Raw genomic sequence first — 24767 nt, 5'->3', positions numbered from 1 at the left:
TGGGGAGAAATAGAAAAATCCTCAAGGCCCATAGGGCTCAGCAGTTCCCAGGGCAAACAGAGGTCAAGGTTGGGATATTATTATCCTTGTCACTTTGGGTCTCTGTGGTCCTCAGGAACAACACATCCAGGCCTCCTCATCACAAGGTAAGAGAAATGAGAAGCTGCAGCTCCTTTTGCAAGGTGGCAAAATGAAGTACACATTTTATAGCCTAGCTCTTGGAATTTGATATATAAAGGCTATGGAATGCTGAGTTGGCTTTAGGAGTGAGATGATCTAGTTCTGTTACCTAGTCTAATTTTGCTTTTTTTTTTTTTTTTAATGGAGGGAAGAGGAGGCAGGTATTAAGTTCATTGCCAAGCAAAATTGCTCAGCACAACCTTCCCTGTTCGAGCTCTCACAAATGAGAGGCGTGGATCTCTGCCCCAGATTCTCTGCTCCATTTAGGTGTTGTAGTCATCACATCAAAGTCTTTATTTTTTCCTCTCAGAAATGCTCATGTTTTTCCCCTTGGCCATCAGTGGACTACTCCCCCATATAATTTACCTGGGACTTCCTGGGTTGTTATGCTTTACTATTTCCCTAGCAATGACTTCAGAAAGTGATTTTGCATCTACAAGATACAGTTCATGCCCTCCTTTTCTTATTTTATATTCGTGCCAAGTTGTCTGTAAAATGAGTCATTTCTCTTACTCACTAACATGATAAAATAAAAATTTTCATCTTTGAGGGAAAGGAAGATAGCCTAAATGAGGAGAAACTGTGTATGACTAAAGGGTTAATATCGATATATGACAGTTTGACACTATAGATATTTAAGCATTTTCCCCGTGTATAACCACAACTATTATATAGTATTACATGCCTATTGGATCTGCCTACTGTACTATTTGACTCTCTTTTTTTGATGTGTAAAATATACATGCATTTTATTGCTAACAGTTTGGTCACCTCCTGGAATGTGTACCTGTGCTATGAGCCTCACTGCTCAGTGATTTCCTGGGGAACTCTCCTAGACTTATCTTACTACACATCCTAGTGGGCCCTTGTAAATACTGACCCTTGGTATCTGTCATGAGAGAGATGACAAACAGAAGGGCTTTTGCAGAGCCTGCCAAGACAACTCATTCTCCCAGGGCTACGCAACTTCCTGGCTCACATTAAACTTTGGATGTTGGCCACTTTCCTCCAAACAAATGTGAAAGAGTATCAGACTTCTTTTTTTGTCCCCCCTTTGTTCTTTGACAAACTCATCTAATGATCACATTGTCCCTCCTCTGTTTCCATGCCTAGTAACCCTGAGGTCGCTTTGCCTCAAATTCTTTCTTTGAGATGAACATTAGTCAGACTGTTAGGAATTCATGTATGTATAACTCGGCACAGAGATTTATAGAAAATCGAAATGACAGTCACACACTGTCCTGAGACTTCAGTTTCCCTCACTGCTTTACCGCTTTCAGTCTGTCTCACTGTGTGGAAACATTGAGCTTCCTGCTTCTTTGTAACTTTAAATGGTTAGGTATCTTCGATTGCTTAGTCTCATTATAAGATTTGAATCCACAAATCTCATTTACACTTGTCATGCAGAATTACAGAATTTTTGAAACATGTGAACAGTCTCTTTACTGCTTAGCCTCCTTCCAAACTCCTATCTACCTTTCTTCCATTTATTCATTAGACATTTATTGAACACTTATTATGAACTAGTATTGCTACAGATACTATGGCTAATTTGTTCAACAAAAGAAATGAGATTCCTGGTATTTGTATTTCTGGAAGGCAGGGAGAGGAGGAGACAGAAAGAAAAGAATAAACTATAAACAAGATAACCATTGAAGAAATGAATTATCTAACAGCAATTGTAAAGGATAAATGTAACAGAGAGTGACTGGGGGCAGTAGAAGGATTGGAAAAGACTTCAGAGTTGAGTTGAAATGAGTGTGAGAAAGAAGGGAGTTCCATATTTTAAAGGTGCTAAGACATTAAATCTTAAAAGTTTTCATCACAAGGAAAAACAAATTTGTAACTTTGCATGGTGATAGATAATAACTAGACTTACTGTAGTAATCACGTAGCAGTGTATACAAATACTGAATTATTATGTTACATACTTGAAACTAACATTATATGTCAGCTTTATCTCAATAAAAAAATGAGTTAGTCGTGCAACCAATACTTTATAATAAGAACATATTCCAGGCAAAGGGAGCAGCATATGCTGTGATGGGAAGAACTTGGCTAGAGAAAAGAAGAAAATAATACAATGAAAATGAGAAAACCAAACTTAAGAGCAGAAAGGCACTGCATCTCTTCCATGTTACCAAAGGTTAAATGAAGAATTAGTAATCACATACTAAAGAGGACACTACTGATCTATTTTTCCTATTCATTTGTTTCATCATGATTCAGGATGGAACTCAACTTAACCTGTTAAATACTGAACCAAAAATCTGTGAGACTGCAGTCAGGTAACAAGTTTCATATATATTGTTATGTTATGTTTCCTCAGCATTTCCTTCCTTTTGAACTTTCTTTCATAAGAATATATCTTTGATTTCTGCAGAAGCATGAGCATGTGATATGGCATAACTAACACCAGATTTTGAGAATTAGGAGATAGATCAGTCAAATGACCAAATGCATTTATTCTAAAATGGAGTTATTCAGTAGAAAACATTGTGATATATTTATACAATGGAATGAAAATGGCCAAGGTAATGCTATAAAAAAGAATATGAATGACTATCACAAATGGTGAATTGTTAAAAGAAGACAGATATAAAACCATACACACTATTACCATTCAGTTTATTTGAAGTTAAAAGTAGACTTAACACATAAATTAATATTTGTAAATTTTCAAACACATATGAATGTGGTAAAACTATATTCTTGTGCTCAGTTGCTAAATCACATCCAGCTCTTTGCAACCCCATGGACTGTAGCCCTCCAGGCTCTGTCCATGGGATTCTCCAGGCAAGAATAATGGAGTAGGTTGCCATTCCCCTCTCCAGGGGATCTTCCCAACCCAGGGACTGAACCCAGATCTCCTGTACCTCCTGCACTTGCAGGTTGATTCTTCACCACCTGGGAAGCCCTGGTAAAACTATGAAGAAAAGCAAAGAAATAATCAAGAAGCTTAGAGGAAGCATAGTAGGGAGGGGAAAAGGAATGGAGTCAGAAGTGGACTGGGTTAGTCAGTGTTTCTGGGAAGCAGGCAATTACCCATCTGTTGCCCTGAGGGGCAGGTTCATGGCTGTTCTTTCCTTTTTTTATAAATCACTGACCTACATATCTTTTGTGGCAGATTCATCTTTAATAATTCCAATTTTCACAATAAAAATTGGTTCAAACAGAGAATAAAACACTTCCTGGCACACAATAAATATTTCATTTATTAAAACAGATGGTATTACTAGTTTGGAAATGCATTTCTCCTCATTGTGAAGGGAAGGATTAAGTGAAATGTTTAACCTACTGAGTCTACACATCTACTCTGGACACAGTTTTCTGAGTATAACATGAAATCCATACTTATTTTTATCCAAATTAACCTTTGGAAATAACTGTACATTAAAAAAAAACTGGTCAATGCTAGAGTAATTTAGATCTAAGTGTGTGTTCCATAGCTACCAAATTGAATTTATATTTTGCATTTCTTTACATGTGCATAACTAACAGACTCACCAAAATAGTTTGAGCTGTGTCTGTTTTCTCTGCTTGTCTAACACTGGAATGGAAGCAGGGCCCTTTCTTGTCCTGAAGACTGTGGAATCCTTGGAATCTGCAGAACTACATGGCATACAGCAGGCAGTCAAGAATGTTTGTGGTTCTACTGACTGAAGTCATCCTATTATGGGGCTCTTGGTACTTTTATATTAATAAGTTAAAAGCAAGAACAACTGTTGGAATCAGTCAGTTCAGTTCAGTCGCTCAGTCGTGTCCTACTCTTTGAGACCCCATGAATCACAGCACGCCAGGCCTCCCTGTCCATCACCAACTCCCGGAGTTCACTCAGACTCATGTCCATCGAGTCGGTGATGCCATCCAGCCATCTCATCCTCTGTCGTCCCCTTCTCCTCCTGCCCCCAATCCCTCCCAGCATCAGAGTCTTTTCCAATGAATCAACTCTTTGCATGAGGTGGCCAAAGTACTGGAGTTTCAGCTTTAGCATCATTCCTTCCAAAGAAATCCCAGGGCTGATCTCCTTCAGAATGGACAGGTTGGATCTCCTTGCAGTCCAAGGGACTCTCAGGAGTCTTCTCCAGCACCACAGTTCAAAAAAAAAAAAAGCATCAATTCTTCAGCACTCAGCTTTCTTCACAATAGACACATTCAAATCCTCAGTGATGATTAATAGTTTACTGGCAGGGACTGGAACAGTGGTGAACCTATGAGGTCAATAAAGACGGGGGCACAATTAGATGTCACAACAGAGCCTCCCTCATCTATAACCACGTGGAGCACCACTGTTCCAGATTCTACCAACAAAATCATTTTTAATAGCTTGGCTGAGCCTGAAAAGACTTATTCACCTTATTCACTTTTTTTCATCCAGCCTATACACCCTTCCCCACTAGAAGTAGGTGAAGGAAAGAGACTGAAATGGCATTTGAAAGAGTTTTACTTTTCTCCTTTCTAAGTCATCCTTTAGTGTGACCATTATCAGTGAATACTTTGTGTTATGAAACCAGAGAGTTGTTTATCAGAGTAAACAAACATGTAATTTATGAGGGCCTAGATGCATGCACATAAGCACACAGAATGAGAGAGAGAGAGAGAAGACTTGTTGGAGTTTTTAGAGAATTTCTTAAAACAGTCAACATTTCAAACCGATAATAATTTTGCTGGAAGACTAATATTGATTGTCCCATAGTGCTGGGTAAATTTGAAATTACAATCTCAACTCCTTGATTTGCATCAATAAAGAGATACTTCCAAGAACCTTTCTTTCATATCAAAACCTTAACTTGTCAAAGCAAACAATACCATCTTTTTGCAAATGCTTATTACGTTTTGGACTATTCCTAAACCGTATGTTCTGTCTTACTAAAAGCCAGCTATAGACATGTTGGCCATTCAAGACAGGAGATTTTTAAAATGTTAGTATTGTCAGAAGAGTGTGTAATTTTCTCGGTTCTGTCTCACCACAGCAAAGATTTGAAACAGCGGACCAGTGTTACAGCTCAGTTACAGCCCAGAGTTTTATTTGGCAAAGGGTAGTACACCCTTGAGGCGTGGAGGTGGGCAGATCCCAAAGGAGAGGCCTCAATCCACCTTGACCTCCTCTTTTAAGAGATTCTGTTTCCTCCCCCCTGAGCATGCCCTATGCACATGGGGCTATCCAGGAAGGGAGCTTGTTTGTTTCACCTGAGGTTCTCACTCTGGTCCATGGATTCTCTTTTGTTCATTTTGTGTGTGGGTGGGGGAGAGGGGGGCTTTTCCCTTTCTTTGTCTTTTAGCCACCACCATTTGGACTCTTTTTTCCTATTCTAACTACCTAGCAGTATCCTATAAGGTTACCTCAAAGTGCTTAATGATCACCAAGAACTGGAAGTGGTGGATATTCTGCCTCTGTGATTCAAACTAGAGCTCAGGTAATCTTTGGCATAATCAATAGATAAAATGACACTGGGATGGTTTAAACATGGAAAAACTGGTACAGGTAATGTGGTTTAGAGGAGGAGGCGATGGCAACCCACTCCAGTACTCTTGCCTGGGAAATCCCATGGACTGAGGAGCCTGGTAGGCTGCAGTCCATGGGGTCACACAAAGTAGGACATGACTGAAGTGACTAAGCAGCAACAGCAATGTGGTTTAGAATCAAATCACTGAAGTACTGAAGATTCAACAGAGTTAATGAATACCATGCTGCAGTCTCCATAAAGGAGCCAACAAATATGCAGCAAAATCCTGAACTGCAGCTTTGAAATAAAGAGCTTAATGTAATTCAATGCTTATTGGTTGCCTAGAAACTAACTTGGAAGCAGGTTGGGAAGGGAGGATGACAAAACATGAAGGGTTCATAGGTTTAATAAGGAAATTATTAACTCTGAACTGTATGGCGATGTGAGATATATGTTTTCCAGTGTTCTCTCCCTTAGTATACTAAAGGGCAAGGTCAAAGGGTGTGCAGAAGAGGCTGCTACAGAGTGACAGAGCAGTGGTTAGGGCTCCAGGCAGTCTTTGATAGCAAATATCATCATATTCAAACCTGCCATCACTGCAATCAGAGATTATCTCCCCTTCTTTTGACAAACTGCATCTGGGGGTAAAGCTTGCTTATTTAATTTTCCTAAAATATATTTCTAGAAATATATCACTTAGGACTTGGTTATTACATGAAAAATGTCACCATTTAACTAGATTACTAAGGATGTTAAGCATTTAGAAAAGGACAGGGAGGGGTGAGAGGAGTGAGTGAGAAGACAGTTGAATAGCTTTTGCATTAAGAAAACTGAACAAGCTGTGAAATGGGGCTAGTTTTTAATTTTTAATTGAAAACCACAACATGTTAAGGAGTCATTGATATCACTCATGTCATTGTTCACTCGTGTTAGTTCAGCTTCCTGTTTTTATTTACATATAGAAACTGAAGAGCTGATGCCTAGGTGGCAATTGAAGAGGTGTAATTTTAACATTTCCTCTAAAATCATTAATAAATAGCCCTCTCACTTTAGCATAGTGCATACACAGGAGATACCATGCTTCAGGATCTTGGCTTGAAAGATTTGCTCAGGGAGTACATATTTTACCCTAATTATTTTTGACAGGAATTAGGTCAGATTAATTAGTTTAAAATTCAGCTGAACAACAGTGTCTTTGCTAACTACTTTAGGGTATATACGTAATTCACTTACAACAGGGTAAAAAGGAAAATACTAGGAGGGAATGTAAGCCCTGACCCCTTTGGTGGACAACTCATTAAAAAAGGTCTCTTTATGATCTAAAAGGTCATAAAGGGAGCAGAGAGTATCTAGAGCATTTAATTCAGTATGAGGACAAAAGTTTCCTTATAGAAATAACAATATTTATATATTTTAAAGATCAAACCAGTCAATCCTAAAGGAAATCAACCCTGAATATTTACTGGAAGGACTGATGCTGAAGCTCTAATACTTTGGCCACCTGATGTGAAGAGCAGACTCATTGGAAAAAACCCTGATGCTGGGAAAGACTGAAGGTAAAAGGAGAAGGGGGCGTGGCAGAGATGATATGGTTTTATAGAATCACTGACTCAATAGACATGAATTTGAAAAAACTCCAGGAGATAATGGAGAAGGAAATGGCAACCCACTCCAGTGTTCTTGCCTGGAGAATCCCGTGGACAGAGGAGCTTGATGGGCTGCTGTCCATGGGGTCGCACAGAGGTGGACATGACTGAAGCGACTTAGCAGCAGCAGCAACAGGTGTGAGAAAATGGAGGACAGGGAAGCCAGGTGTCCTGCAGTTCATGGGGTTGCAAAGTTTCAGATACAACTTAGCTACTGAACAGCAACATGTTTTAAAGAAGCAATATTTAATATATTTTAAAATATGCACTTAAAATAGTTTAGAATATATGTGCCAGAGTAAGACAGTGAGTAGTTAAGAACATGAATTTTAAAGAAAAGATTTTCCAAGCTCAGCCCCTTGCAAGCTCAGACTCTGGGCAATGTACATACCTCTTGAAGGTTCACATTGTCCTTGTTAAGCTAATAATAGCATTTAGCACCTACTTTATGGCTTGTTGTCAGACTTAAAATATGAGCTATGTAAACCACAGCAACTGACAAAGAGTAAGTAATATTTATTAGGTATTATAATTTCTAAAGAAGCATGGGAAATTAAATAAATGTTTTCCTACACACTTTGAAGCTAGTCCTAAAAAATATCTTTAAAATGAATTATGTAGTTTGGCTTGGACTGCATTAGAAAAACCCCTTTAAATTTAGGTTCAAATTTCTACAGGGAAAGATGTAGATTAAATATACATTGATATTAAGCAAAAGTCAAAATTGTCCAGGAGCACTCAAGCTGATAGGAGAAGAGTGTGTATCACTTGTCCAGAGTCCTATTCAGGTCACAGGAAGCATTTCTAAACTGATTTGCGAGATAAACCCAAATGAAGACTTTTTAAATTAAATCTCCTGAAATTTAAACACTTTCTCACAGACATTTTTTTTTTAAATAATCATATGAGACAAACTTGTTCTCACATCAGTTTTTATTAACTGAAGTATTCTAGAATAAATTAGGGATTTGGGGACTCATAATCCAGCACTTAGAAACATGTAAACTGAAGACTAATTTTGTTGACAAAACAAACTAGTTTCAGCCTCTGTTACAGAGGATCACTTTGACTTTCTTCTTAAGAGCTTAAAAATTAGATGGAGTAGAAGCCATTAAGATTGACGACATTGAAGGAAATAGTAGAAATATTTTCAAAATGTTGATCCAACCTGAAAAAATATAACTTGTAACACCATCTGCATCAGCACCATCTATTTTGTTACCTAACATATATGTTAACACGATGGTCACTAATTTAATTTACAAGTCTTTCTTGAAAAAGAACTGAGTACAGAAGAGAATCCATGCCTTGCCAGACATGTGAGGCATAAGTCTGGATGACACCGATCATATTTGGCCAAGAAGATGCTTTCTTATTTTCCATGAAGGAACTGTGTGTCTGAATTCTATCATTCATCTACATGGGCAAAAGGTCAATAGAATCCTTTGACTATTGTAGGATAAAGCTCAGCTATTAAAGTGAAAAAAGGAAATAAGTGTGGTTAGCATAGAGCAGTAAAAAGAATGCAACTATCTTAAATCACCAAGTGGCTGATTGTAATAATCATTAGATACTGGCCATTCTCAGTCTTGTCTCTTCTCTTTACCAGAGTAACAAAAGCTTATGAGGTACTGAGTCTGAGAAAATCATAGATTCTCATTGATCTTTGTAGATTCTCATAGATGCTCTCATTTCTTCTTATTGAAGAGCTACCTAAGTTGGTTGGATGTGAATGAAATACACAGAAACATCATAATTAAAATAACAACAGGAGCACTATTATCTTTGGGGAAATAAAGGAGGCAAATAGATGTTTGCTCATTTTGCTTTTGTTTCTCAGAGGGTAAATAAGTGGTAGCTTGCTTTTGGAAAGAGCTAGCTTTCTCAAGCAAACAGGCTCACCCATGAGAAGGCTAACCTTTTCAGTAAAAAGAAGATGTAAACTTCTATTCCTTCATAATCTAATACTTTTGTTTAACTATGTTACAGTACATAGGCACCCCAAAAATTATGGGTTGAGCCATAGGAGCAGAAGGGATAATAGTTCAAGGTTATCAGAGTGTTTTCTCATGTTAATGATGGATTAATACCATTGTTATGACATGTATATTTACATTGTGTTATGATTAATACATAGAGTATAATGTGACCCTATATGACAATAATGGTTATACTAACCAGGAGAAAGATGATATTACTACAAACAATTCTCTGATTAAGCAGAGTATTGGTGGCAGGGTTAGGTTTGTAAAATTTACTTGTAGTCATCATGCCACCATTAGTGGAAGAAATATTTGTAGGCCATGGACTAAAATTACATTTAGGCTATGAATGTTGGTAATTTGAATCAGCCAGGCAAAATGATATATTAATAGATGATATGAAGCTGTGGGCAATTATTAGGACAGTAGTTCCCATGTAACTTCAAGGTGTTTGGGTAAGGATAGCTACTATGACAGGTGCCATCTGGTTAACAGAGGAGCATGTGATAAATGATTTTAAGTTAGTTTGGTGCAAAGAGATTGAGCTCGCAATAATTATTCCTCATAAAGACAATGTAAGGATTGGTTACTTTGTTATGGGGCTCACAACATATTGTGACTCATCGTAGTTTACCACAGCCGCCAAACTGGAGTAGCAGGGCAGCAAGAATCATGGATCAGGTAATAAGGGCTTCTACATGCAATTTTGGCATCATAGGTGTAACACACAAAGGGACATTTTACCCATAATTGCTTTCAATATTTTACATGCCAATCTTGTGAAAATATTAGATCAAGAGTTAGGTACTTTTTGGGCTCAGTACTGTATTGTGAAAATGTTTAGTGAGCCTAGAGTGTTTTGGATGACACTAGTGTGACTAGAAGTGCGAGGGATGCTGCTAGTGTGTAAAATAAAATAGAAGAGTCTTGTATCAAGTCATTCTGCCTGGTATCCTCAAGAAGTAATAATAACTAATGTTGGAACTAGTGTTACTCCAAAAAAGATGTAGTATAGAATCAGTTTCATGGCCTTGATTGTTAAGATTAGAAATATATCTAGTGCAATTAACATAGTGGGGCTTCCCAGGTGGCTCAGATAGTAAAGAATCCACCTGCAATGCAGGAGACCTGGGTTCGATCCCTGGGTTGGGAAGATCCCCTGAAAGGTGAATGGCTACCCACTTCAGTATTCTGGTCTCGAAATTCCATGGACAGAGGAGCCTGGCAGTCAACAGTCTGTGGGGTTACAGAGTAGGACATACTGAGCAACTTTCACTTCGCTTTACACAGCTGTTTTGTTTTGCTTTTTCTCTGAGCCAGTGATTCTTTACACAGACGTAATTGGCTAGCTCTGAGTGTGAGTGGTAAGTTGTTACAGTTGTAAAGTTGATGACAGAGAGTCAGAGATGATTCAACAAAAGTTAAGGCTGTTGTCATTAAATTGGTTAGGAAGGTGAAAGTGAAAGTGCTAGTTGCTCAGTCATGTCCAACTCTTTGTGACCCCATAGACCATAGCCTGTCAGCATCCTCTGTCCATGGAATTCTTCAGGCAAGAATACTGGAGTGGGTTGCCATTCCCTTTTCCAGCGTATCTTCCTGACCCAGGGATCGAATCTGGGTCTCCTGCATTGCAGGCAGAATATTTTACCATCTGAGCCACCGGGGAAGGTTAAAAGGGAAAGACTAACAAAATTAATTAGTAAGCTGTAGGTTGTGATGTTAATTCAAATTATATTGTTTTTTTGATAAACATATTAGTGGCATCAATATAATAGTTGGGATAATACTTTTTAACATTGGAGAAGGTTGAGATTTTGTAATCAGTGCTACAGGTATTTGTTTGATAATATTTCTAGCAGGGAAAGGTCAGTTTTCATTCCAGTGCCAAAGCATGGTCAAGCTACTGTACAATTATGCTCATTTCACATGTTAGCAAAGTAATGCTCAAAATCCTTCAAGCTAGGCTTCAGCAGTATGCAAACTGAGAACTTTCAGATGTACCAGCTGAATTTAGAAAAGGCAGAGAAAACAAAGATGAAATTACCAACATTCATAGGATCATAGAAAAAGAAAGGGAATTCCAGAAAAACATCTACTTCTGCTATACTGACTACACTAAAGCCTTTGACTGTGTGGGTCACAACAAACTTTGGAAAAACTTAAAGAGACAGGAACACCAGACTACCTTGCCTGTCTCCTGAGAAACCTGTACCCAGTCAAGAGACATCAGTTAGAAGCAGACATGGAACAACAGACTGGTTCAAAATTGGGAAAGGAGTAAGACAAAACTGTACACTGTCACCCTGCTTACTTAACCTCTATGCAGAGTATATCACATGAAATAATAAGCCAAATGAATCACAAGCTGGAAGCAAGAATACTGGGAGAAACATCAATAACCTCAGCTATGCAGATGATATCACTCTAATGGCAGAAATTGAAGAACTAAAGAGCCTCTTGATGAGGGTGAAAGAGAAGAGTGAAAAACTTGGCTTAAAACTCAACATTCAAAAAACCATTACAATATTATAAAGTAATTAACCTCCAATTAAAATAAATAAACTTATATTAAAAAAAAAGATCATGGCATCTGGTCCCATCACTTCATGGCAAATAGATGGGGAATGGAATCAGTGAGAGAATGAAATGGAAACGAGAGACTTAATTTTCTTGGGCTCTAAAGTCACTGCGGATGATGACGGCAGCCATGAATTTAAAAGACCCTTGCTCCTTGGAAGAAAAGCTATGACAAACCTAGGCAGCTTATTAAAAAGGCAGAGACATCATTTTGCTGACAAAGGTCTGTGTAGTCAAGTCTATGGTTTTTCCAGTAGTCATGTACAGATGTGAGAGTTGGACCACAAAGAAAGCTGAGAGCTGAAGAATTGCTGCTTTTGAATCGTGGTGTTGGAGAAGACTCTTGAGAGTCCCTTGGACAGCAAGGAAATCAAACCAGTCAACCCTAAAGGAAATCAACCCTGAATAAATATTGGAAGGACTGATGCTGATACTTTGGTCACCTAATGTGAAGAACCAAAAAGACCTGGAAAAGACCTGGATTCTGGGAAAGATTTAGGGCAGAAGGAAAAGGAGGTGACAGAGGATGAGATGGTTGGATGGCATCACTGATTCAGTGGACATGTGTCTGGGCAAACTGGGAGATAGTGAAGGATAGGGAAGGCTGGCGTGCTTCAGTCCGTGGGGTTGCAAACAGCTGGACCTGACTTAGTGACTGAAGACCAACAACAGGTCTTCCCTGGCGCCTCAGTGGTAAAGAATCCACCTGCAGCGCAGGAGATGCATGTTCCATCCCTGGGTCAGGAAGAGCCCCTGAAGGAGGGCATGACAACCCATTCCGGTATACTCTCCTGGAGAATCCAATGGACAGAAGACCCTGGCAGTCTGCAGTCCATAGGGCTGCAAAGAGTTGGACATGATTGAAGCGACTGAGCTTCACGCGTGCAGACATATAGAAGTGAAGTGAAGTCGCTCAGTCGTGTCCAACTCTTTGTGACCCCATGGACGGTAGCCTATCAGGCTCCGCGATCCATGGGATTTTCCAGGCAAGACATAGTAGAGAAGATATTAAGTGGGACCGATATATTTATAGTCCTATAAGGAAAACTGTGAATGCTGGAATAGCATTTATGTAGACAACAGATACTCAGTAATGAATTTAATCATAATGAGTCAAAATCATTTGTTTTAATTTAAAGTAATTATCCTATTTGGTTCATTCTGATCCCTTTTGAGTTCATTCATGAGCTATACTTACTGCTAATAGTGAGATTAGGCTTAGTGGTATGATGAGTATTGTTTTTAGGTTGATAGTTTGGGCTGCTCAGGGCAGGGGCAGAAGGGGGACAATTTCTCAGTCAAGGAGAGAAATGTAATGGCTACCAGGACAATCTTTATGGAATATCCTCTTGGGGTCAAATCCACATTTGTAAGGACTTGAGTTTTTTGTATGTCTTTAGTTTGGGAAGTCCGAATTTGCTAAGAACAAGTATTAAAGCTAGTTAATACTTTAATACATTAAAGCATGTTTCTAGTTAATCCTAATATAAGACTTATTATTCTTTTCAGATTATACCAAAACTGATTGGAAGTCAACTGTACTAATTGATACTAAAAGAATAGGACCCTCATCAATAAATGGAGATATATAGAAATAGCCATACTACGTCTACAAAGTATCAGTATCAGGCAGAGACTTCCAATCTGAAATAATTAGAAATTTTAGTTGTCACAGGCAGCAGACAATTAGACAAAGTAGAGTCAATGATGACTTGTAGGCCTTGGAGGATTTTGGTCATGAAAACGGTTGACCCATATATTCCATCCGAGATTTTACAGTTGTTTGATAATACTCTGAGGCTTGCAGTAGCTAGAGAAACATGCATAATTTCCTTCTATCCAGCTGTCCTGAGATCAGGTAATAGATGCTCCAGAGGCAGTAAGACAGGTGCTGAGAAGTAGTATAATAGCGGGTTTAGGGAGTGAATGTTTGTCAGGGGTCAGCAACTTCCTAGTTCAAGTATAGGGGCAAGACTTGAGCGATGAAAACCTCAGAAGAAGCCAGTAAAAAAAGAGAAACTCTGAAATAATAGAATTATGCCATGTCGACATCCTTTTTTGAATGAAAGTTGTGACAGCCTTGAAAAGTGCCTTCCCTGGTGATGTCTCATCATCACTGATATATTGTTTGAAGTGAAATGAAGTGAAGTCGCTCAGTCGTGTCTGACTTTTTGTGACCCCGTGGACTGTAGCCTACAAGGCTCCTCTGTCCGTGGAATTTTCTAGGCAAGAGTACTGGAGTGGGTTGCCATTTCCTTCTCCAGATATACTGTTTAGATACTAGTTAATCAGCCCAAAGATAATTAAAAATTTGAGTTAAAATGGACTCATATGATGAGACTGGATGTTAGGAGAAGGGCGGAGAGCACTCCTGTAAGAGATCTGGGACAAGGATTTACTAGTAATCCATGATACTCATGGATTTTGTGAGTCATTATGCGTTTTTCGTGTAGGTAGAGGCTTACTGTCGAAGTGAGCATGTAAGCTGGAATAAGGGCTACTGCATGTTCAAGAACAGGGAGAAGAACAAGACTAATAAATGAAACGAGGGTTGTGGGAGGGTTAAGGCTTACTAGAGCCGAGTATGCTCCTCTGATTACGTGAATTGACAGGTGACTGGCTGTGATACTATCCAATTAGCTGTAGGGTTAAGGCTATTGCTTGGATAAATAAGCTACTAGTTTCAATAATTACTAGCATAGGGATAAGAGGGATTGGTGTCCCATGTGCTAGAAATGGGGATAGAGATGCTCTTGATTTATGGCAGAAGCTAGTGATTACAGTGCCTGCTGAAAAGGAACCACTGGGCCTAAGGTAATTGAACACTGCATAGTGGGTATAGATGAGTTCGGTAAGAGACCGAGTAAGTTTGTTGAGCCAATTAATAAGTGATATAAGTACTAATATTCTAGTTTGTTCTTTATAGCTCTGGATGATCATTATTTGTTCTGATATAAGCTGAACTAGTCATTGCTGAAGAGAAATTATGTTGGTTGTTAGTCAATCGGTTGAGTGTGGGGAAAAATGCCTGGAAACATAATAATTCAAATAAAAACAGTCAGAGCTAGTATTGTTGGGGTAATGAAAGAAGCTAATAGATTTTTGTTCATTTTGTTCTTGTTTCTCAAGGGGTAAATGCAAGGTATTTTTTTCCTCCAGCAAGCTCTCTGGAGAGGAAAAGCTGAAAGAGGAGAAAGCTAGTTTTATCACTATCAGTATTAGTATCAGTATTTTGTGCACAGTCTTTGTACTTCTCAGTATCAACCAATTGTAACTGATATTATAATTGCCACTGGCAGGGTCAGCACAGCCCAGAGTCCAAGATGTGGAGTCTGAGTGAGAAAGATACAGATGAAAATCTCTTCTTCAGTACAGACCTTTTGAGACCTTTGCCTACCTCATAAAACTTCTTCACACTAAATTTTACATAAGAAGTATTTCAGCAAATGCCTTGATACAATGTTACTCTAAAATAATGGAGGATGTTATTGTTGATATGAGTGTGGCTTTTATTTGTATCAAATAAAACGATCTAATTTTAATTTGAAGAGCTTCCGATTGAAGTAGAGAATATTAACATAGAATATGAGCAAGTGAAAACCAGAAAAAAATATTTTTAATAAACTTTGCATTGTAATATTTGACTACATTCCTGATTGCTTTTATAGTTAAGAAATACAAACACACGCTGTTTCTTCAATGTGAAATCTGAGTTGAACTATGTTAGGTGCTTTATATACACAATCTCATTTAATCATCATAACATCCCCCTAAGGTAGGTATTACTAAAATCTTCATGGTAAATATGAGGAAACTGAGCTTAAAGGAGTTCAGTATTATTCTCAAAGTCCCCCCGGATGGTGATGCTTAAGCAGTGATAGTAGATACTGATCTCAAGCAGATACCAGGATGTAGTGACTTACATCCTTCTGCCCCACTGGAACCCACAGTACAGCATCGAGATTTGTCTGGGCATGTTTAAACCAGCTGTCTACTGTTATGCACTGGCAAGAAAGGACAGAGATGGAGTGGCAGTTCCTGTGATGGAAAGGGTAGGAAAAGCGCATTTCTAAGTGTGGCCCCATGGATCTGGGCCACCACTAGAGGGCAGGCTAACATTCAGGCATATTTCAGTATTTTTAGCATAACCATAATGCACAGAACACAAAGCAATACCTTAATTTGCCCCCTTCCTCATATCCAAATGTAAAACAGAATAGCTCTTTGGAAAAGTATTTGGTAGTTTCTTAGAAATTTCTTAATAAACATAAACTTAAAACACAGTCCATTCTTTTTATTGCTGAATTGTACTATATTTTCATTCAAAAGTTGATAGATGAAACACTTCAAAAATCTTCAAAAAATTAGAGATCGGGGCGTGTCAAGGGTGATATAAGACATTTACTCAAGCTGCTTCCTTCCTAAAACATTCACCCCTACCCACATTCTGCTGTAGCCACCTCCACCCCTTGCAACTTCTTTTAAAAGATTTGTCTCTGCTTCATGTCTCTTCATCCTCATCTCATATTCAACTCTCAACCCACTGCAATCTGGCTTCAGCCCACATTATTCTGCTGAAACTATTCTTGACAATTTGTTATGACCTCCTTTTTTGTTACATGTACTAGGTGTATTCCAGCCTTCATCTTTACTTTCTTTCTCAACACTTTTGACCCTGTTGACAATTCCTTCTCTTATGTCCATTCTCTTTACATATAATTTGTGATATTTTATGCTTTAATTTTCCTTCCACACATGTGGTTACTATTTCATAGTCTTCTTTCTGGGTTCCTTCGCCTCTGTCCATCTTTTATGTGCTGATACTACTTAGGCTTCTATGTAAGATTCTCTTTTCCTTTTACTTGAAAGGGGGGCTGGCCAGAGAACTACCTACATAAAAATCATTGGATGGGATTCTACTTGTCAAATATGCAGATTTGTGAGCTACATCCTATACCCACTCAATGACTCTGAAATTGGTACCCAGGATTCTGAATTTTATCATGTCTCCTGGGTCATCTGACCCCAAAGTTTGAGAATTTTTTCAGAATCTTCCTTGGGTAATATCACCTGTTTCCATATGTTCAGTTACCATCTACCTGATGAAAATTATAAAATTTTTATCTCTAGGTCATTCCTGAGCCTCAAAACCCATAGATCCAAACTTCTGATAGTCATTTCAGTGGAAAGGATAAAACCTTTGATGATTTTCTTATCTTCACTTGCAAACTTTTCCTCTGGTTTCTATCTTTGGAAGTGGAACCAGCCACCACTGCTAAAGGCTCTAGAAATCTAATTAGTTTCCTGACCTCATACTCTCACTCTTCTCTATTTATAAATAATTATGAAGCCCTCTCAATTTAACCTTCTGAAAAACTGATGATTCCATATCCCCTTAGTGGTATCCAAGTTGAGGCTGAGCGTATCTCACCTGGAACCATGACAGCAGATTCCAAAAAAGTCTCTCAGCCTCTAGACTTAGGCTCACCTGTCTGTGATTTTTTCTTCACATTGAAATGACTTTTCTAAAATGTGAACCTGGACAGGCAACGTCCTTATTTAAAACCTTGTTACAGAATCCCAAAGCTCTTAGAAGGATGGTCATGCTTCCATGGTACAACCTCAGCTTACTGCTTCAGTCTTCTTTATTATCTCAAGTTTCTGTTTTATCTTTTTAAAAATTGTGACTTTTAAGTCAAATTGAACTTCTCTGACTTCGTCAAACACCAAATCCTCTTTTTGCCTCCATGCTTTCACATGTTATGCTCACGGTGACTGAAAGTTTCTTCTCCATCTTTTTGCCTTGGCTGACTTCTACTAAGACTTCAGGTATCACCTTCCATGTCACTTTCCCACAGAACTCTCTCTGACCACACTTTCCTTAATTCAGATAAGAGGATGCTGAAATGGGTGAATTTAATATGCTGCACTGACCCCATTATAGGAGTTAAAATGCTGCATTTAAGTTTCAGTTTACTTAACCTCTCCTCCGCTGGACTATAAGTCTACTGGAGGCTGGAATCACATGACCACAACTTAGACCATGCCACTATGTCTCTACTGAATAATTCAACAGGTGAATTGCTTTTTAAAAAGTAACCACAATCTAAAAAACGTGTTATAATCTTATATTTTTAGCTTTGATATAATTGGAAGTAAAAATCAAGGCTGGGAAATTATATTCTAGATTTTCAAATGATAGTATGGACATTATTTTAATATAATATTAAAATTTTTAAGACTGAATAAACATAAATTTATTAATATTTTAGGGGAAAGTATTAGGCAGTGTTCATAATTTCAGAGTCACCTCAGTATGAGCCATAATAAATTATATAAAATTCTTTTCACACATGTGGATGTAAGAAATAGCACTATAAATTTTAAGCTATTTAATATTGTATTCCTATTTAATAGTACAACAAATTGAAAAAAGTTTTTTAAATAGACATGAAAAAGAGTCTTGTTCAAGGTTTTTTTGTCCCTGTTGATTCACCTTCTCTAAATGAATGGCATTTAAAAAGCCATGATATCCATTCCCTTATTTGAAAACACATTTTCCTCCTCTAAAGCCAATGTTTTCTTTGTGTTTTGTTTTGTGTGTGTGTGTGTTTAACCTCTGTAGATTTCACGATGACCTCTTCACTGGCAATTTCAAGGTACTTCACTTATTTTTTCATGTGGGCTTTTCAAATATAACTAGACTTCTTTGAACTTTTGTATTTGAAATCCAGAAAGCAAATTCTCCTAGGGTTGCACATTAGGATTCTTCGACTAGAAGCTTAGACTGGATATGCATAAAATCAAATATTCAAACCCTAAAAGTCTGTTTTCATGCTTCCTCCCTCAGTGGCCCCTCCGTGGCAAGCTTAGTTCTGGACAGCTCCTTCAGAAAACCGCCAAGGTGGGTGATTCGTCATAAATCCAATAAAAGGTGTTGTTACATTGCCACATCTTGACAAGTCAGAGATACACAACTTCAGAGGACATTGGTATATCCACTGGGATATAGAAATTGACCGTATAACTGCAAAGTTAATTTCTGCCTTTGCATAAGTGCTGAACAATTGAAAATGCAAATAATGGAGTTTGGAAGACTAGTCCTTTCACTTACTAGCTGTGTGACCCTAAATCAAGGAAGATAATGTATATTTTTAATGAGCATATATCAAACTAAATATTAAGTGTGACTTAAATATAGTACAAATGACATCATCCAGGTCTGAAATTGAGTTCTTTTGAAGAGCTGGTTTGTGAATTATGTAAGAACGTGGGATACAGTGTAATATATCAGCATTCTCCCCAGTATTGTACACTGTTCTGGTTAGCACCAAAGGCTCCCAAAGATAGGACACTGCACTGCCTAGAAGAAAGTGTCATAATATCAAACAATAGGGCAGAATTCCACCAAGCAATACTGAATGTTTTTATTGAGGAAACAGAAAAAGAAAATATGAAATAGTAGCAGTTTCTTTGCACAAAAGCTGAGTAAAAATTGTTACCCTCAAGGTAAAAAAGTTTGCTGAATTGGGAAATCATACCCCGAGCTGAGAGTTTGGGACATTTGTTCACAAACCTATTAACTTTTCTATAGCTTTACATTAAACATCACAAGTAGTTTATTCCCTTACTGTCTGGGCCAATAGGCCAAATTCTGCCCTGAATTTTTCATTCGTATATCCCCTTTGGCTGTTTTCACTGATCTGGATGCCCTTTCTCAACAAAGAGTGGCTTTATTCCCCCCTTTCTAATTTTCAGAAACATCTCTGTGATCCTTGTGACCTTTCAGTGAGGGATGTTCAGCCCAAAGCGGGAGAAATAACTATGTAAAAGGACCTTTGTGACGGTTGGCAGAGGATATAAGAGCTCATATCTGTGCCCTTGGGTGATTATGTACCCACTGGGGCACCAGGTTTGTATCTGTTCATCTGTGAAATCAGGATGGTGATAATAATGAAGTAACCCTCATTTACAATATCTCATTTAATCCTTTTAACATCCTTATATCCTTATGAGGAAGATAACACACCCTGCAACATTTCATAATGGTGTTATAGAAATCTGCGGAGGTGAATATGAATCATTAAACCAGTACAAAACTCATTTAAGACTGGAGGAAAAAAATTTGTTAACACGCAACAAATATTTCCTGGGCAATAACCATATGTTTACCGCTGTATCTACACAATAAGGATCCAGTAATGAACAAGCTATCATAGAACACACTCCTGTTCTTAGCAAGTTGACATATGAATGAGGCTGGAGAAAGACATACAAAGTAGGAAACCAAATAATAAACTAGATGATTTAGAGAAGGACATGGCACCATGAAGATGATAAAACAGGGCAGTGGGATGCAAATGCATGGGGTGTCTTAGATACACCAGAATGATTAGCCTTTCTTAGGTAACATTTGTTCTCTGTCCTGAATGATTAGAGGTTGGAGGTATGTGGAATTCTAAGATAGGTGACTTGTATCTATACAAGTATAGTTGTATATATGTATAGTTTCTATAGAACTTTAGAAACATATAGAAACATCTGATCTTTCTGACTGAGAGAATGGAGAGAATGACATTTGAAGGAGTTAGACAGGAGCCAGTTCATATAGGATCTTGTGAACCAAGTTAAATTCAGATTTTTATTCAAACTGCTTGTAATCAATAATTGGAAAGTTACATAGGAGTAACAGGATCTAAGCTGTTTTCTAAACCATGTCACTATAATTTTTCAGATATTTTCCCATTATAGGTTATTACAAGACACTGAATACTGTTCCTTGTCCTATAGAGTACATTCTTGTTTTTTTGTCAGTTTTATATGTAATGGTGTGTATGTGTTAATCTCATACTCAAAATTTATCCTCACTTTTCTCCCTTTGATAACCATGTTTGTTTTCTATGTTGTAAATAAGTCAATTTGCAATAATTTTTAGGTTATACATATAAGCGATATCATATAATATTTGTCTATATCTGACTTACTTCACTTAGTATAATAATCTCTAGGGCCATTTATGTTGTTGCAAGTGGTAATATTTCATTCTTTGTACAGCTGAATAATATTCTACTGTATATACATACCACATCTTCTTTATCCATTCAACTATTGATGGACACTCAGGCTGTTTCCATGGCTTAGTTATTGTAAATAATGTTGCTATGAATGCTGGCATGCATGTATCCTTCTGAATTAGAGTTTTCATTTTTTCTGAATTTATGCCCAGGAGTGGGATTGTTTTATCATATGGTAACTCTATTTTTAGTTTTTAAGGGAACCTCCATACTGTTCTCCATAGTAGCGGCACTAATTCATATTCCCACAGCAGTGTAGGAGGATTACTTTTTCTCCACACACTCTCCAGCATTTATTATTTGTAGACGTTTTGATTATGACCATACTGACTGGTGTGAGGTGATAACTCATTGTAGCTTTGACTTGAATCTCTCTAATAATTAGCAACGTTGAGCATCTTTTCATGCGCCTGTTTGTCATCTGTATGTCCTCCTATCCATCGCTCATTTTTTTAAATCACATTTAATTAAAAAGCCTTAATTGCAACATACACAAAAGGCAGGTTTTAACTTTGTAGTATTTATTTATATATAAGTATACAAACATTTATACATATATTCCTTTACTCAGATATAAATAAACATTGCTTGAAAGTATTAAAATAATCTTAGTCACTCACGTGGGTCCAAAACTGTCTCACTATTTAACATGTGGTTTTAGAGTACACAAGTTTGCACTGTGTGCTGTGCTTAGTTGCTCAGTCATGTTTGACTCCTTGCAACCCCATGGACTATAGCCCACCAGGCTCTGCTGTCCATGGGGATTCTCCAGGCAAGAACAGTGGATTGGGTTGCCATGTCCTCCAAGAGACTGTCTATTCTCCCACAAATATAGAATATATAACAATAATTTTCTATTATTATATAATAATTTTCATTATTATTATGAATATTCAAATGACTATCTTTTACTCTTGTACATATTTCACTGGATTATTTTAAACATTCTTCATCATTTGTAAAAGCTCTGTATATGTTAAACTCACTACCCTTTGTCACACACACTGCCCTACGTATTACAACCAAGGTAATTTTTAACAAAATCTCAAAACAAAGTTTAATTATGTGCTATCTTCTCATATCCTTCAAATTTATCCCAGATATTCTATGTGATTTAAACTTCTTGGATTTTTATCAGTCTGGCTCAAATATTTAAATTTGGTAGAACAGCAGTGAGGCCAAAGTAGTGAGTACTAGACATGGCTTTCAAAATCTTCAGAAGAAACTCCTAATCTTAGGCAAATACTACACCAGGGTTCACCTTGCTTTCCTGGAAATGGTGATTATGGCCTCAGACAGTTAAATCCACTGGTAGAAAGATACTCATTGCATAAGTCTTCTTCTTCCAATTAGGCCTACGTCATCTTTGCAAACAGAAGATGACATATTATTAATGAAAACTAGTGAGGAAAACATTCTTAACACTATAAGGTTACTAACTTCCGAGCTACACTCAAATTCATGACAGGTTGTCAAAGCATGTTATTTACATGATTATATAACTCTTTGTGAACAGCAAAGATAATTGTGTTGAATAATTATCAGACCAAAATATAAAGTTTCCAACTTAGTAAGACTCTGGACTTAAAATGAAGAAGACTTCCTTCAAAAGAAATCTGCATGTTGAATTGTTATTCTCTATATTTAAGAAGTATTAAAGTGTGTATATACATACATATTTTAAGAAACTCTGATAATGAGGAATGGTTCTGCCATTTCCTAACATTTTTGTATAAATTTCATATACTAGCAAATCTCAATACATCTGCTATTAAAAGCACAAGTGTGCCCCCTTCTGAATAAATGAAATACTGTGTCCTATATTTGCTCTTAAAATAACAACCACCCTCCTTTCTGGACCAAACTGAGTAAATGAACTTGGGCAAATACCAGCAGCAAGTTTTAAGACTATGTTTTTCTAGAAATATTTATTGGAGGCATTCTAAAAAATATTTCCATGATGTCTGCTTTGTCTGTTTATATTTGTTTGTCCTTTTCCATAGCTGAAATCTAAAATAAAACACCCTGCTAAAATTAAACACATTTTAATCTTGTTCTGGACAGAGAATGAAAGGCTAGATTGTTATAACTCAGAATGGAGTTGAAAGAGTTGGGTAGAGTTGGCATCTCTTTTAGAAACTGAAATACTGATAAAGATGTCAGTAGAAGTGCATTCTACTATAACAATTCCATTTTGGTTTGAAAGAGAGAAGCTACATAAGCTAAGTATTCATGTTGACTTTAGGTTCTACTCTGCTCTCTCAGTTTGCAACTGGGAAAATAAAGACTCAGAATGACTACATGGTTTTTGGAAAATCATTTAATGAACAAATCATTTTTTCCTATCCTCAATCTAATGTTCTACCTACGGTAAAACAGTGACCCAAATTAACTATTCTCTTAGTTAAACATATGTGATGGATTCCATCTTTAAATTCCTTCATCTCAATTTAGATTCTCCTTTTTATCTCTCTTCCAATAGATTCAAAAACAATTTCTGATAAAAATATGGCAGCATGTTTGATTATTGATGTGTGTGGTGTGCTACTTGACTATTATAAAATGCTATGGAAATAAAATGATGGCAATGACAACAGCAATAGTTATAATAAAGTGATAATCAAATGAAATGTTATGATCAAGTCCTAACATTATTAGAAGATGACAGTTAAATGATATCTTAAATTATATTTTTCAGTTCAGTTCAGTTCAGTCACTCAGTCGTGTCCCACTCTTTGCAACCCCATGGATTGCAGCACGCCAGGCCTCCCTGTCCATCACCAACTCCCAGAGTTCACTCAGACTCATGTCCATTGAGTCGGTGATGCCATCCAGCTCTCTCATCCTCTGTCGTCCCCTTCTCCTCCTACCCCCATCTTAAATCACTTAAATGAGTGCATAAACTTCAAACTAAGTTCTTCAATTCTTAGTCAGGAAATACGATCCTCTGTCTTATTTCTCCCATTGTAGCAGCAAAAATAGCTTGCCTCCTTTTAAATACAGAGGTGGGCTGATTAAGCCTATAGCTACTGTGAACAGATTTCAGTGGAATGGGTAGGTAAATCAATTATCTTCCTTTCAATATCCTATCATCTCAACACATTGTAAAACAGACAGATATTGATGAAATTTATATAAATATATAAGATTTTCTCTTTTCAGCAGACTTCTAATTTCTTGGCTACTTGACATAGGTTGAATATAGTTTTTCACATAGCATGTGAAAATCTATATCCTCTATGTCAATATATTCTTATTTTTTCCAATGCATTTCAGAAATAAGCAACTGCAGATGGTATCAGAATTTTGGATGAAATAAACATAGATCCTTGAATGGAATAAATGCGATCTATCATCAACTCAAATTCTTTTCTAACACTATTCTTCCATGATACTACAAAGATCCTACATGGTAGAATCTTTCCACCAATATATTTGTTACTAAGTGAAGTCTTTAGAACACTGTATTATAAACATTTATAGAATACTGAATCTTTAAATTGTTGTCCTCAGTGAATAAAACTGACTGATAAAAACATATTTGTAGATGTCTTATGCCATATGGCTTACATTTTTGTTAATGATCAGTCCCAAGATTAAATCAATTGTTGGACAACTATCATTATAAAACCATGAAATGTTTACAAAGACTCCCTCATTTTCTCCCAAACTCACATCACTAACTTGTGCCAATATTTATGCACATTTAACCCATGCTCATTCCTTCTTTTTTTTTTTTTTTTTTAATTTATTTATTTATTTTTAATTTTTACTTTACAATTCTGTATTGGTTTTGGCATAGATTGACATGAATCCACCACAGGTGTACATGCGTTCCCAAACATGAACCCCCCTCCCACC

The sequence above is a fragment of the Oryx dammah genome, unplaced genomic scaffold (genome assembly GCF_014754425.2).
Source record: "Oryx dammah isolate SB20612 unplaced genomic scaffold, SCBI_Odam_1.1 HiC_scaffold_9, whole genome shotgun sequence".
NCBI lineage: Eukaryota > Metazoa > Chordata > Mammalia > Artiodactyla > Bovidae > Oryx > Oryx dammah.
This window is presented reverse-complemented; position numbering follows the sequence as displayed.